This window comes from Macaca nemestrina, chromosome 6 (genome assembly GCF_043159975.1).
Source record: "Macaca nemestrina isolate mMacNem1 chromosome 6, mMacNem.hap1, whole genome shotgun sequence".
Lineage (NCBI taxonomy): Eukaryota > Metazoa > Chordata > Mammalia > Primates > Cercopithecidae > Macaca > Macaca nemestrina.
In genome coordinates, this window is record NC_092130.1 from 89,686,321 (window position 1) to 89,703,318 (window position 16,998).

A 16,998-nucleotide genomic window follows, 5' to 3' on the forward strand; every position below is an offset into this window, starting at 1 on the left:
CCCAGTGCCCGCCCATGGCCGCCCATGGGCCAATCAGCATGTACTTCCCCCCTCTGAGGCCTATAAAAGCCCTGGGCTCAGTCAGGGCAGGGCAGAGGACTAGATGACCGGCCAGGGAGAGCGGCTGCTATTGTCAGGAGTCCGAGACCAGCCTGGCCAATATGGCGAAACCCTGCCTCTACTGAAAATACAAAAGTTAGCTGGGCATGATGGCAGGGGCCTGTAATCCCAGCTACTTGGGAGGCTGAGGCGCTAGAATTGAGAATCGCTTGAACCTGGGAGGCGGAGGTTGCAGTGAGCCGAGATTGGGCCACTGCACTCCAGCCTGAGTGATAGAGCGAGACTCAGTCTCCGACAAAAAAAAAAAAAAAAAAAAAAAAAGAGAGAGGACTTACCCTCTCTGCTGTTAAAGAGGACAAGACAACCAGCTGCAGGGGAACTACCTTCTCCAGGGCCTCCCTGAGCTGTTTTAACACTCAGTAAAGCTCCTCTTGGTCTTGTTCACCCCACACTGTCTGCAAACCTCATTCTTCCTGGATGCAGGAAAAGAATTCAGGTAAAGGTGCCACCAACCACAGAGGTCTCTGGCAAGAAAAGTGACACTGCAAAGCTCCTGTAACAGAAGTAGTAAAAGTAAGTATTGAAAAGGGGAAGAACACACACTGGGGCCTGCGTGGGGGGACGGCGGGTGGCACAGGGGGGCAGGAGACGATTAGGATAAATAACTAATGCATATGGGGCTTAGTACCTAGGTGATGGGTTGATAGGTGCAGGTAACCGCCATGGCACACATTTACCTATGTAACAAACCTGCATGTCCTGCACATATATCCCGGAACCTAAAACTAAATTAAATTAAAAAAAAGAAAATAATATAATCTAACGATAATAATAAAAGAAAAGCTGAACTAAAGGGGATAATTTTAAAAAAGAAGTAGTGGATAAGAGGGAAAAGCAAACTGAGGAAGGCCCCCAATTTGTTAAATTTGGGACAATTTGTTATGCAGCAAAAGAAAATTAGCACAGCACCTATAACTTTATTATAATCTGCAATCTTTATCTTATATATTAAATGTTTGTATCATATCCTACTTTTGAATTTTTAGACACTGTTATCCTCAATTTGTTATTTTTTGGCCTTAATTATCTAAGTCTTAGGTTTAATAGCCTCTGGTATGGATTCATTGATAAGTTGCATTTGGGTTATCATTTTAATTTTTTAGAAGACCTTTTTAGAAGATTAATTATCACTGACAGACCATAACCTTTTCCTCAATCTTTGTTAATCATATAATTCAGTTGAGAATGCTTTTGGTTACATGTTGAAAATGCAAATTGATGTTCAGATATTAATTATGAATTAATCATCTTTGGTACTACACATAAAGGTATGAAACCATGGGTGTGTGTGGGCATGTGTGTGTGTATGTGTGAGACAGAGAGATCTATAGGTTATAATTTGCATGCTTTTTAATTTCAAATGGGTATTTAATACTCTTACTTTTTTTCTGAAGTTTTAGCAATAGGTTTAGCAACCTTTTAAATGTTACTTTTTAGTTAATCAACATTTTAGATAATGACAAATTAGTTAAGTAGTTTTTTTTTGGTGGTGGGATAGATGGTGCTTTAGTTCTGCTTTTGAATACAATTTTGTTGATATATGCACAGAAGTATACAAATCATAATGTACTGCTCAACTGATTTTCATAAAAGAAGTGCTCCCAAGAAACCAGTACCAGTTCAATAAATAAAACACCAACAGAATTTCAGAACTTCTTTCCAGTTCCTACCTTGCTTACCCTAATGGTAATCGCTAACCTTACTTCCAACACCAGAGATTAGCTTTGCTTATTTCTGAACTTCATATAAATGGACTCATACTAAATATTCTCTTTTGTGTCTGTATTCTTTATCTCAGTATTATGTTTGTGAAATTGATTTCTGTTGTTGTAGCTCATTTTATTGCTATATTGTAGTTTATTGCGTAAATAAACAATAGTCTCTTCTGCTATAGATAGATGTTTGGCTTGTTTCCAGTTTCTGGCTATTACAAATACTGCTGCTATAAACATTCTTACTCATGTCCTTTGTGGAACATATACATATACATTTTTGTTGGGTATTTATTTAGGGTTAAAATTTCTTGGTGTGGGTGTGGTGGCTCACACTTGTAATGTGAACACTTTGGGAAGCCAAAGCAGGAGGATTGCTTGAGCCCAAGAGTTTGAGATCAGCCTGGGCAACATGGCAATACCTCATCTCTAAAAAAGAAAAAAAGAAAAAAAAAATTTAGCCAGGTGTGGTGGCATGCACGTGTGGTCTTAGCTACTCAGGAGGCTGAGGTGGGAGAATTGCTTGAGCCCAGCAGATCAAGCTGCAGTGAGCCATGTTTGTGTACTACACTCCAACCAGGGTGACAGAGTGAGACCCTGTCTCAAAATTTTTTTTTTAATTAAGAAATTGCTTGAATTTATGATGTACATATTCAGCTTTACTAGATATTGCCAAATAGTTTTCCAAAATGTTGTTTCAATTTACATGCTCAGCAACAAACATGAATTCTATTTTCTCCACATCTTCTCCAGCACTTGACATTATCTCTTATATTTATTTTGTTAAAAATTTTTTTAGAGTTGGAGTTTTGCTATGTTGCCCAGGGCTGGTCTCAAACTCCTGGGCTCAAGCAATCCTTTTTTTTTTTTTTTTTTTTTTTGAAAATACAAGAGGTCATGAGAGTTGTCAGATCAAAGGAAACTTTTGTAAGACCACTGATAATTTTTGTTTAATATTCTTTAAATAGTAATCTTCTTACTGACAGCATATGTAGCCCAAGCCCAATTTAATGCTCAATTAAATAACAAATATTTTAGACATTAAAATTAACATTTTGACTTCTTCTTTTTACCATTTTATATTTTTTGTTTGTATTTATTCAACTTTCTGAATGATTTATGTTAAGTCACTTCAAATCCTTTTTGAAAAGCAATGATGTATAAATAAATACTGTTAAGACCATCAAGCATCTTCTATACACTACAGAAGCCAAAGTATTTAAAAAGCATGACACATTATTTTTTTTTTTCACTGTTCCTTCTGGATCCTATAACCTTACTTTCTGTATAACATCATGACATCCACGCTGAGTTTTCTTCCTAACCATTTAGTCAAACTTTAATTGGTGGATTTCTGAAACCTTGTGTACTGATTTCTGAGAACATTGATTGTATATTTATTTGAATCTTTTCCAATTTTATACACCATATTTAAAAGGAAGACAGGGTAAAGTTCTAAAGTATTAATTGCAAGTCCAACCATAAATTTAATAGTCTAGCTATTCTAAGTGAAGTAAATTATGTTTCACAAACTAAAAATGTAAGTATAAATGATATTCTTCCTACATTCAAAATAAATTTGAGGTAGGTTTGTAGACTAATTTACTGTAAGTTTCTTTCATTTAAATGTAAAATATTAATGCAAATATATATAATATACATTATGCATGCCTTTTTCATGTATTGTTATTAATATTTTTATTTTAGTTTTTATTTAAAGATGACATATTAATGTCACATGAATGTATATAAATAATATACATTATTATATGGTTATGAAAACTATCCAGAACTTAGTTCTGAAATCACAAGTATACTTTCATGTTTTGCCTTTCTTATAATTATCTTACCTTTACCATGTAACATATCCAAGTTTCATTCATTCATTCCACATATATTTATTAAATGCCTACTAGAGGACAGAATATCAGGTTTTTTTTCTTTTTTCTTTTTTTCTTTTTTTTTTTTTTGAGATGGAGTCTCACTCTGTCGCCCAGGATGGAGTATGGTGGCGCAATCTCGGCTCACTACAACCTTCGCCTCCTGGGTTCAATTGATTCTCCTGCCTCAGCCTCCCGAGTAGTTGGGATTACAGGTACGTGCCACCATGCTTGGCTAATTTTTGCATGTTTAGTAGAGACGGGATTTCGCCATGTTGACCAGGCTGGTCTCGAACGTCTGACCTTGTGATCTGCCTGCCTCAGCCCCACAAAGGGCTGGGATTACAGGCATGACCCACCGCGCCCAGCCCAGGATATCAGTTTTCTATTGCTGCATCACATATTATCACAAACTTAGCAACTTAAAACAACGCAAATTTACAAACTCACAGTTCTCTAGGTCAGAATTCCAGATACAACATGACTGGATTCTCTCCTCAGGCTGAAATCCAGGTGTGGGCTGGGGCTGCTCTTCTCACTCTGGGCTCAGGTTTCTGTCCAAGCTCGTTCAGGTTGTTGGTAGAATTCAGTTTCTGAGATAGTGGGACTGAGGTCTCTGATGTCTTGCTGGCTGTCAGCTGGGGGCTGCTGTTAACTTCTAGAGGCTGCCCACCCTTCCCTGCCATGTGACCTTGTCCACAATATGGCAGTTCTTTTCTTCTGAACGAGTCATATGCATCTCTCTGACTTCTGAAATCAGCAGAGAAAAACTGAGTTTTTAAAGACTCATGGGATTAGGTCAGGCCCGCCAGGATGATCTCCCTATCTTAAGGTCAATGATTTGGAACATTAATTACATCTGTAAAATCTCTTCACAGCAATTCTTAGATTGGTGTTTGAATAAGTGGGAGAATACATCAGAGGCTGGGAATCTTGGAGGGCCATCTTAGAATTCTGCCTAAAACAGCCAGATATTTAACTATATGTCCTGTTACTTAGGACCTATTAGTGAAAAAGCAGATAAAAATTCTAGTCCACCTGGAGCATACATTCTAAGAGAGTTTAAGGGGAAAAGTGTTTATACTGTTTATTTGTATTGTCTTATCACTTCAGGAGTTTTAGGAGACAGCCAGATATAAACAGTCATCAGAATAAGCGAATATACCTGTTTTACATTTTTTATCCTCAGCTAGTATTCAGTTAACTTTTTTTTTTTTTTTTTTTTTTTTTTTTTTTTTTTGAGACGGAGTCTCGCTCTGTCTCCCGGGCTGGAGTTGCAGTGGCCGGATCTCAGCTCACTGCAAGCTCCGCCTCCCGGGTTCGGGCCATTCTCCTGTCTCAGCCTCCTGAGTAGCTGGGACTACAGGCGCCCGCCACCTCACCCGGCTAGTTTTTTGTATTTTTTAGTAGAGACGGGGTTTCACCGTGTCAGCCAGGATGGTCTCGATTTCATGACCTAGTGATCCGCCCGTCTCGGCCTCCCAAAGTGCTGGGATTACAGGCTTGAGCCACCGCGCCCGGCCTCAGTTAACTATTTTTAACAGATGGCATTTTTTCTCCTTATGTGCTTATAAATGTGTATATAATGAAAATTTCTGAGTTGTGTTGAGGACTTCTTTTATTTTTTATTTTTTATTTTTTTTTACTTTAGACTGGTGGAATTTCCAAATGGGGGAAGGGATCTTAAAGATCATGCTATGTTTTGTTAGCATTTAAGAGTAAGGCAATCAAAAAAAGACTTTTCCTGTTTATATTTAATAAAATACCAAGGTGCTATTAGATGTTTTTTGAATATGTATACTTCTTTTCAAATGATCACAGATGTGACCATCCTTAATGAGTGCATTTCTTGAAATAGAGCAGAAACTCAAATAACAAGAATGGGCAGGATACCAAGGAAACAGACTAATCAGGCAGATGGTGACTATTTCATAGGCAAAGTCTGAGTAAACCAATAGCTCTACAACAGGGATCTGAAAATAAAGGAACATTAGTGAGCGTGAAAAAAATGTGTTTTCATATTTTTTCATTACCGTATAAAAATCATTACATTTACATACACATTTTTACCTATTACCACAGATTATATGAACTTAGTTTTTCTTTCATTATAATGTGTTCTCTTCATATTAGCAAAATTTTGTCAAAAAACAACTTTTTCATAATTAAGATGCAGTAATGGATTTCCTTTTTTTGCTATACCATCTGAGTACTTGCATGATTTTTTGAAACGTATTGGTCTTTTAAAATTTCTTAATCATTTTGAAATAAATTGATTTTTAAATTTAATAAAATAGATTTATATTTTGTGTAAAATATAAATATCACAATAAACTGAAATACATTTGCCAAAGAATAAAATTTTTTGTAAAAAAAACAGAAGTAAAAAAAATCCTAGCAGGAAACCAGGAACGGAATAAAAACACAAAAAGGTATCTCGGGCACAATGCCCTGAAGGTCAGCAACCATGGCCAAGAGCATGAGGTAATATCAGGAATAAGAAAACACCCTGGGTTGGATCCTTGACATTCTGATCCTAAGATCATTAGCGATTGTGCAAAAATGTAATGTGTAAAGTGACTTATTAAGTTGTCAGGTGAATATTGCTTCTCATTTCTACTTCACAAAACCCTGGTGAGGCAAAGCAGTTCTTATTCCCATTTTACAGATGAAGAAATACATACAGAAAAATTAGTTTGCCAAAATTCATAGTTGCCAGAGTGGCAGAGCAAGAACTAAAACTGAGTCTTCTAATTCTGAATTCAGTGCACCTGGGGACTGAAGAATGGAATGATCAGGAGACAGAGAGACTATCAGTTGAAGAAATGAACTTTTTTCCACTTAGCGTCTTAATATATACATAGCCTGTATTTGACTGTATTCTTACTATAGCATACTGCATTTAGTGTATAAAGATAATGCTTTGGGGTTAGCATTATTAAAAAATAGTTTCTTTCTAAAATTTGTGAATGGTTTGAATTGTTTCATGGACATTTCATTGCACAAATTTTTTTCTCTTCATATGAACTATAAGAAATTAAAAAGAGTGGCTGGATGCAGTGGCCCAAGCTTGTAATCCTAGCACTTTGGGAGGCCAAGATGAGTGTATCACTTGAGGTCAGGATTTCGAGACCAGCCTGGCCAACGTGGTGAAACCCCATCTCTACTAAAAATACAAAAAAATTAGCTGTGTATGGTGTCATTTGCCTGTAATCCCAGCTACTCGGGAGGCGAAAGTGAGAGGATCGCTTAAACCTTTGAGGCAGAGGTTGCAGTGCAGAGATTGCAACACCGCACTCCAGCCTGGGTGACAGAATGAGATTTTCTCAACAACAACAACAAAAAAAAAGAAAAAAAAAAAGAAAAAAAGAAAACAGAAAAAGAAAAATCAAAAAGAGCAACCACACAGACACACAGACAAACACACGCAAAGGAAAATCTGATGGGCCGGACAGGCGTGAATCCCTCACAGTGATTTCATGATGCTAAAGATACTTTCTACAAACATCCAAGTTCATTGCAGTAGGGTAGGAAAGGTGAATTTAAAAAAGGCAGTGAAGAGGAATCAGGTTTTTAGGGGCCTGCAATCTGATGAAAGCACAAACACCCCGTGGTGCTTTGCTCTTCTCTTAGAAGAGAACCACTCTCTTAAGAGGCACAGTTGTTCCATATGAGTCTGCTCTCCTCCCCTATCTATCACAAAGTAAAAATAATATTTTAAGAAGAGTAGGAGTAAATAGACTACTTCCATCTCCCAACATGTATAATCCACAATAACCTGTAGCCTTCTAGAGAGAAAAGACTGTTATATACGCTCTTAAATTTTTCCTCGAGTATAAGCGGAAACACGAAAAATATTATTGTTTACAAGCATGTATATATGAAGTTTTTGGCACAGGCTAACCACTGTTTACTAGACCCTTTTCCTTTTATTCTCGGATGAACCACTAAATATTACCTTGCAGTTAGGTATGAATTCCTTGCAGTTAGGTATACCCGTAAGATGAAATCCAGCCAGTAGAATATTGGAGAAAGTACTGTGTGTCATTTTTAGACCAGGTCCATGGCATCCTACATGCTCCTTCCTTTTTTCACTTGTCAGATGTTGATGCCCAGTGTGTTCTTGGAAGATGTGTATGCAAGTCAGCAGTCTCCTTTAGTCCTGGTCCTTGGATGACTGTGGTGGAGCAACAAACAAACAAACAAACAAGCAATACTACATGAAAACCTTCAGCTGCCTTGGTCTGCTTATGTATAAGAGAAATAAATTTTCATTATATTTGAATCATTATTTTGGGTCAACTTCTTATAGCTGTTAGGCAGTTAGCTTACCTTAACTAATTTGTTAAGTGCCCTAGACAAAGTGCCCCGTGAGAGAATACACTTGTGATTTCCTTCTTTCTTTGTGACTGAGAACAGTTGCCAACTTCCTCCCTGTGGCCTAGTCTTTCTGCCTGAGAGTCTTCACTATTGCCTAACCTCTGAGCTTATTGTATCATTTCTGGAGAAAACAATGTGTTGCCATATCATTTTGTGTTCAAAAGTGCTATCCATTCGCACCCTAATCTCAACTGTTTCATGTCTGTTAAGTTGAAGTACCCTAGCCAGTTCAGTTGAAACTTCCATTTACTCAATATAATCCTGGATGAGAAGTGGTCAAGATTTGATAGTTCTTAAGTGGCACAGTCGGTTGGTCCACCTTTGAACCTGAGGCACTAGAGAGGCCAGGGTATCATCCAACTTCCATGCTTTGCTATGACTCACCAGCATTGTGAATGTTACTCGGCTCTAGTCAAAGCAAAGCTGAACTGAAATTCTCTGTCTTTCCTGACACTAATGGATCTAAGGGGAATATTAGAAGCATAACTGGAATTGTTATGAAAGAAGTTAGATTTGTAATCTGGATGCCTGACATAGCAGAAAGTGGGTTAAACATTTACACTTTGAAGGGTATTAGTTACACTCCAAAAAGGGTAGGGGCCATCCTAGCTATACATAAATTCATTCAGATGTGGCTAATATGATACTTTAGGTACAGAATAAAGAACAGGAAGGATAGTGGCACCTATTAAGTGGACTTCACAATTTTTTATTTCTGGTAACAGCTTTTCATATACATGGGAACATGATGGGACTTTATTTGCTTATTCATTTCTTTAAAAAACTTTTCATTTTGAAAAAAGTTCAAGATTAGAAAAAAGTTACTAAGTATGACACAGAATTGCTATATTTACTTCATCAAACTAGTGTTAGCATCTTACCACACAGCAAGTATCAAGCAGGAAATATTGAGAAAATATTAACTAATTTATAGATCTTATTCAAATTTCATTAGTTATTTCTCTAATGTTTTTATCTGATTCACACATTGCATTTAGGTGTCATGTCTCCTTGGTCTCTTCCAATCTATGAGAGTTCCTCAGTCTTTCTTTGTCTTTCAGTTCCCTGTCTTTCATAACTTTGATACTTTTAAAGATGGTCAGGTTTGTTCTGTTTTTCCCTCTACTCGCTGACGGCAGATGGTCAGGTATTTTGAAGAATGTTTCTCAATATGTGTTTGACGTTTTCTCATAATCACATTTAGGTTAGGCATTTGTTGCAAGACTAGGACAGCAGTCTATGTCTTTCTCAGTGTGTCATAGTAGAAGACACATGACTGATACATCTCAACACTGATTATGTTACCCTTGAGACACATTGATATCATATGCCCCTTGATATTATTCACTGAGAAAGGCACAACATGTTCAGACATGCTCTTCTCCTTTTTACTGGCTGAATGTTTTTGTTTAGAGTGACCCTGTAAGTTATTTGTGGTAGATGAGAAAACCTCCTTCAGATTGGGTCCCTGAATGATTGTGTGGAGTAGAATAATCTCCAGCTCCACCCACTAACTTATAGTCGTGTTGGTCTGTTTATGTGTAAGAAAAACTTTTATTGTGTTTGAGACATTGTACATTTTGGTTCTTTTCACCTGCTTCAGCCTCCCAAAGTGCTGGGATTACAGGCAAGAGCCTGTAGAAGAGTCATGGGCCTACTTCATTACATTACCTAGGATTAGATTCAGTTCCCTGCTGGGGAAAGCACTTCATCCAAAAACATTTCTGTGATTTTTCTTCTTCTTTATTGATAGTTTCTAACTCTGTTTCTGTAGCACACATCTCCCATCAATATTTCTATCCAGTTCTTTTCAAACTCAAGTACTCTGAAATATTTTAACATCACACTCCTATCTTTAATCCTACCATATTTCAAGTTGCCGTTTTTAAGAACCCCAAAATTCATCTTTTGTTTTACAGTATTTAATGAGATTTATCAACATGTTCACCAAGTATTATTTTTTACAGACATTGATTTTTGCATCCTACATACTTCAGCAGTTATTTTAAAGAGGGTCTGCAAGTGGTACATTCTGTCTTATTCTGATAAATGTTTATTTCACAATACATCTTGAATGATAGTTTTGCTCTTTGAAAGTATCTGTTTTCTGGTATCAAATTTGTAAAACTGAAAATGGATTAAATTCACCTGAAAAATACAGAGATTCTCAGATTGGATTAAAAAAACCTAAGTTTAGGCTATATGCTTTTTTAAAGAATCACACCCAAAATAAAATAATCTCAAGAGGTTGGGCACAGTGCCTCTTGCCTGTAATCCCAGCACTTTGGGAGGCTGAACTGGGTGAATAGCTTGAGCTCAACAGTTCACCTAGCCTGGCTAACATGGTGAAACCTCGTCTCTACTAAAAATACAAAAATTAGTTGGTCATGGTGGCACTCACCTGTAATCTCAGCTAGTCTGGAGGCTGAGGCATGAGAATCACTTGAACCCGGAGGTGAAATTTGCCATGAGCCGAGATTGCGCCACTGCACTCTACCCAGGGCTACAGAGTGAGATTCTGTCTCATAATAATAATAACAATAATGATCTCAAAAGACTGAAATTATATCAGGTGCTCAGATAATGTTACTTTGTTATAATATTGATGGGAAAAAAATTAATTCATGGCTGAGGCTAATATCTCTGTGAAATTTGCACCTTTTCCCCATGTCTGTGTGGATTTTCTCCAGGTACTCCAGTTTCTTGCTACATCCCGAAGATGTGTATTTTAGGTGAGTGGGCATGTGTCAGCAATCTCAGTCAGAGTGAGTGTGGGTATATGTATGAGTGTGCACTGTAATGGGATGGTGTCATGGACAGAGTTGCTTCCCATCTTGTATCCTAAGCTGCTGAATGGACTTTGGCCACCTGTAACCTGAACTGGAATAAGTGGGTTGGAAAATGAATGATTAAATGAATATAAATTATTATAAGATAAAATATAAAGTATTTGATGATCATACAAATGCAAAACAATAATGTTGTATGAAAGTGCTTACAGAACCTGCCTTATTGGTTACTGTTTTTTAACTATGTATTGGTAGGAAGTACTCCTGACAATTTTCACTTTGCAAACATTTCTTTCTTGATTTAACCTACCACGAGTTTGACTGCTATCACTCACTGATTCACCAAAAATTGGGCAAATAGCTTACTTATTTTTGTTGATTTTTCTTAAATGTATGTATAGCTTACATTTATATCAATATTTAACATTAGAAGTGTTCAAGTCTTCACTTAGAAATTTGGTGACGTTTTTGTGATACAAACATGCCATAGGAACTAATTCTTGTTTATATTAATTAACCTATGGTAAAACTGGTTTTGTTACATGGCATCTCACTTGAAGTTGAAGTTTCCAAGACCCTATCAGCAACATTGAGAACTGTCATAGGTTGAAAAAATGTACACCAGGAATCTGACCAAAATAAATCTGACAGTAATATTGATATTAGAAAACAACTTTAAGTCTAATAATGATTTTTCTCTAAAGAGGTTGATTACTTCATGATAGAAGGATCACGTCACCATGATGACACAGATTGTTAGTACACATCAATATCCATTTTGTCTTCTTCTTTTTTGGCACACAACCAAAACTGACATAGCCTTTTTATAATTTTATTGGGCCTATGTAACTGAGTTTTAGCCAGTGGAATATGTTCAAGTGACATTTGCCACTTCTAGGTCTGGCACATTAATGCTTGATGTATTACATTTCAGACCCTCTTATCATTCTGCAGTGTGTTTGACGATCTGTTGTTTAAGATCTATATGCACTGGGTACTGTTGCTTGCCTTCCATTCCTACTCTTACTAATCAGATTCCTATTATAGCTATTTCTGTCCTTGATTCATTTTTTATATTAGATGTGTGTGTGTTCATGTGCATGCATGCACCCACGCATGTAGGTGTATACGGGAGAGGTGGTAAAGACAGATAGGATGTTTCTTCAGTTCATGGGATTTCATTTGAGGAGAATTCAAACATTCACGTATTGGAGAAGATGACACATTTCTAGAATGTCTTTGGCTTTGAGCTGAATGCACTAACTAGAAGGGACTTCGGATTGTCCTTCTGAGAGGAAGATAAGTATATTCTTCATATACAGGTAAGAGTGAAATGATAAAAGAATGTTCCTTCCTCCTTTTCTTCCTGGACAACAGATCAAATATTTCTCAGATCTTTTACAGTTGAATTGGAGTCACATGGACAGGTATGATCTTAAAATATAAAAAATTATTTCAAAATTACATGCTAAAATTTTATAAAAATAAATTCTAAAACTAACTCAAATGGAAGCATTTGATTTAAAATTTATCTTAAAAAGTTTGAATTTTATATGAAACAGGATAGAAGATGAAAAAGCTAAAGAAATAAAATATAAAGAAATCATGGGACCGGGCGCGGTGGCTCACGCCTGTAATCCCAGCACTTTGGGAGGCCGAGGCAGGCGGATCACAAGGTCAGGAGATCGAGACCACGGTGAAACCCCGTCTCTACTAAAAATACAAAAAATTAGCCGGGCGCGGTTGTGGGCGCCTGTAGTCCCAGCTACTCGGGAGGCTGAGGCAGGAGAATGGCGTGAACCCGGGAGGCGGAGCTTGCAGTGAGCCGAGATCGCGCCACTGCACTCCAGCCTGGGCTGGGCGACAGAGCGAGACTCCGTCTCAAAAAAATAAAAATAAAAAAAAATAAAAAATAAAAAAAATAAAAAAAAAGAAATCATGGCTGGGGACAGTGGCTCACACCTGTAATCCCAGCACTTTGGGAAGCTGAGGTGGGAGGATTGATTGAGGCTAGGGTTTGAGAACTGTTATTTGAGGCACATGGGAAGGAAAGTTTTCTTTGAGATGTTCCACATTTTATAATATTCTTCAAGAGATTTACAGAGTTCTTTGAGTGAATTGTTGGTTTATTCTTAATACTGAATTTCCTATTTGAATTTATATAGAAGTTCATTTCTTACAGTGATCTCATCTCCTATTAAAATATTCTTCAAGGCAGGTTCTTGGACAGTTTCTCAATGACAGATTTTTAAAAATATTGTTAATCTTTTTATTAACATGAGAGCATAATTGTTCCAGATCTGGAGGCCATCCTTTAAGCTTCCTGCAATAGCCTGGGAGCACAAAGAGTCTACTCGCCACTGGGTAGTGGGCCATGGACACCCCAGTCTCCACCAGAAGTCCGGGATTGCAAAATGGGACTCTGGCAGCAAATTTCAAACTGTATGCCAGACCTGGCCCTTTGCAGGTGGGCATCAATAAAAATTTAAATTACCAAAATTGACTCAAGGGTAAACCTATGTCTGAGGAGAAAGCCTTCAGAAAAATTGAATTAGTAAGCAAAAACCTACCCAAAATAAATACAGCAAGTTCTAGAAAATTTTACACAGGCATTACCAACAAATGCTTCAAAGCACAGAAAAGTCTCCTTTGCACAAAATACTACAAAATATAGAAAAAGAGGAAAATTCTGTAACTTCTCTCATGAAGTTAATATATTCTAGTTACCTGAACTAGAAAAATAAGAGAAAGAAAAATTGTAGTTTAATCTTCGTTATGAGTACATGCAAGTATCATAAGATGTTGACAAATTGAATCAAGCATTTTAAAAAATGCATTATGATCAAATATGATTTATCCTAGAAATAATGTATGAGAGTTATAAAATTCCCATTAATATTAGGAACAAGCATTAATACTTATTATCTCCACCAATAATCATCATTGCTCTGGAGTTCCTAACCAATGAAATAAGAAAGAAATAACCAGTTATATAGATTAGGAAAGATCAAATATTGATTATTTGAATATTATTTTTTATAGAAAATCCAATAATTGTACAGCTGAAGAACTAGAATAGTAGAGTTAAGCAAAGTTTCTACATACCAGAGGAAAGTACTCAAATCAATAGGTTATCTGCAGGCCAGTGCTAATTACCTTGACATGGTGGCCTTAAAATTTTTACATGCAATTCATAAATCAGTTTCACTGATATTACTCTATCAGATATTGATATTCTAAAATTATAGTTATACAACTGTACTATTGTGTCAGAAATAAAATTAATAGATCAACAAAACAAAACTCAGAACAGATTCATATATTTGATAACTTGGTGTATGACAAGTGTGACATTAAAATTCAGGAGTAAAATAAGAAAGTAACTCAACAAATAGTCACATGGGAAAAAGTTGGAAAGATCTCTGCCTCACTCTGTTTACAGGAATATACTTCAGATGAAAGAAACTTAAATATAAAGAGCAAAATGTTAAGACTTTTAGAAAAAGGTAGGAGAATTTATGACTTCTAGTAAGGAAACCTTTCTTAAACTAGATGCAATAGCATAAACTATAAAATACATTGATCTTTTTTTATAACATTAAACGTGTTCCGTAAAAGACACCAAAATACAATTAAAAGATAAGTTACAGTGTCTTAGTCCATTCTGGCTGTATAAAAAATTACCATAGACTGAGTGGCTTAAACAACATTTATTTCTCATAGTTTCTGGAGGCTGAGCAGTCCAAGTCAAAGTGAGCCCACTTTTTGTTTATAGACCACCATCTTCTCAACTGTGTCCTCACATGGAAGAAAAACAAGATGGCTCTCTGGAGTACTTTTTACAAGAGTACTAATCCTATTTATGAGGGATTCACCCTCATGATATAATCACTTTCCAATGACCTCATATCCAAATACTATCACGTTGGAAGGCAGGATGGGAGTGGGAGGGTTGGATTTCAACATAGGAATTTTTGGGGAACACAAATATTCAGTCCATAACACACAGACTGGGAGAAAATATCTATGATGCATACATCTTACAAAATAATTCATATGTAGACTATAAAGAGCTCCTCAAACAGATAATATCAAAAGAGAACAAAAACGTAAACATAGTTCAGATGGCCATAAATGTATGGAAAAAATGTTTAACTATTTATCATGAAAATGTGAATGTGAACAACTGAGTTTACCTATAACATACAACAAACTTCCAAAATGACTAAAACTTGTATTAGCAAGTAAAACACACACACACACACACACACACACACACACACACACACACAAACACACACACTTCTATAGGAGCAGGAATTTAGGCCGGGCGCGGTGGCTCAAGCCTGTAATCCCAGCACTTTGGGAGGCCGAGACGGGCGGATCACGAGGTCAGGAGATCGAGACCATCCTGACTAACACGGTGAAACCCCGTCTCTACTAAAAAATACAAAAAACTAGCCGGGCGAGGTGGCGGGCGTCTATAATCCCAGCTACTCGGGGAGGCTGAGCCAGGAGAATGGCGTAAACCCGGGAGGCGGAGCTTGCAGTGAGCTGAGATCCGGCCACTGCACTCCAGCCCAGGCAACAAAGCGAGACTCCGTCTCAAAAAAAAAAAAAAAAAAAAGGAGCAGGAATTTATACAACCACTGTGGCAGTCACTATTGGTTGCCCATAACATATCTATCCATCTTTCTTCCTAAAGAGCAGAAGCACAATTTTATAAGTATGTGATTTCCGGGTTCTCTATGTCTATGCATCTATTTTTATGCAATAACATGCCATGTAGTTACTATAGCTTTGTTGTATATTTTGAAGTCAGGTAGTCTGCTCCTGCCAGCTTTGTTTTTTTTTTTGTTGTTGTTGTTGTTGTTGTTTTTGTTTTCTTTTGTTTTGTTTTTGTTTTTGCTTAGGGTTGCTTTGGCTGTTTGGATTTTAGGGTTTTTTTTCTATTTTTGTGAAGAATGTCATTGGTATTTTGATAGGGGTTAGATTGAATATGTAGATTACTTTGGATGGCATGGTCATTTTAAAAATATTCTTGCAATCCATAAATATAGGATGACTTTTCATTTTTTAATGTCCTCTTAATTTTTTTCATCAGTGTTTTGTAGTTTTCATTTTAGAGATATTTCACTCCCTTTGTTAAATTTATTCCTAGACTTTTTTGGGTAGGTATTATTATAAATGGAAATGCTATTGATTTTTGTATGCTGATTTTGTATCTTGAAGCTTTACTGAATTTGTTTATCAGCTCTAAGAGTTTTTTGGTAATCTTCAGCATTATCTATATATAAGATCATGTCATCTGCAAACAGAGATAGTTTGACTTCTTCCTTTCCAATCTGAATGGCTTTTATTTCTTTCTCTTGCCTGACTGATCTAATAGGACTTCCAATACTATGTTGAATAAGAGTAGTGAAAGTGGGCATCCTTGTCTTATTCCAGTTTTTAGAGGAAAAGCTTCCAACTTTTTCCCATTCAGTATGTTAGCTATGGGTTTGTCATATATGGCTTTTATTGTGTTGAGGTGCTTTCCTTCTATGCCTAATTTGTTGGAAGTTTTTATCATTAAGTGATACTGAATATTATGAACTGCTTTTCTGCATCTATTGAAATGATCATGGTTTTTTATTCTTCATTCTGTTGATGTGATGTATCTCGATTATTGACTTTCATGTTTTGAACCATCCTTGCATCCTTGGGACAAATCTCACTGAACTTGAAGCCAGGATCAGTGGCACATGCCTGAAGATGCAGTATGTGTAGTTGCAACAAACCCCCAATCCTGAGGTGGGAGGATTGCTTGAGCCCAGGAGTTTGAGACCAAGTTAGGGAACATAGTAAGAGACCAACTTGGGGAACATAGTAAGACCCCATCTCAAAAAAAAAATGACAATAAAAATCCAACTCGATCATGTATAATCTTTTTGATATGTTGGTAGATTCAGTTTTCTAATATATTGTTGAGATTTTTTGCATCTATATTCGTCAGGGATATTAGCCTGTAGTTTTCTTTTTTTGTTGTATTTTTGTGTAGAATTAAAAAAAGATCTACATACCATACCTTCTAATTGGAGATTGTGGTTGAAATGTGATCCTTTTATATACAATTAT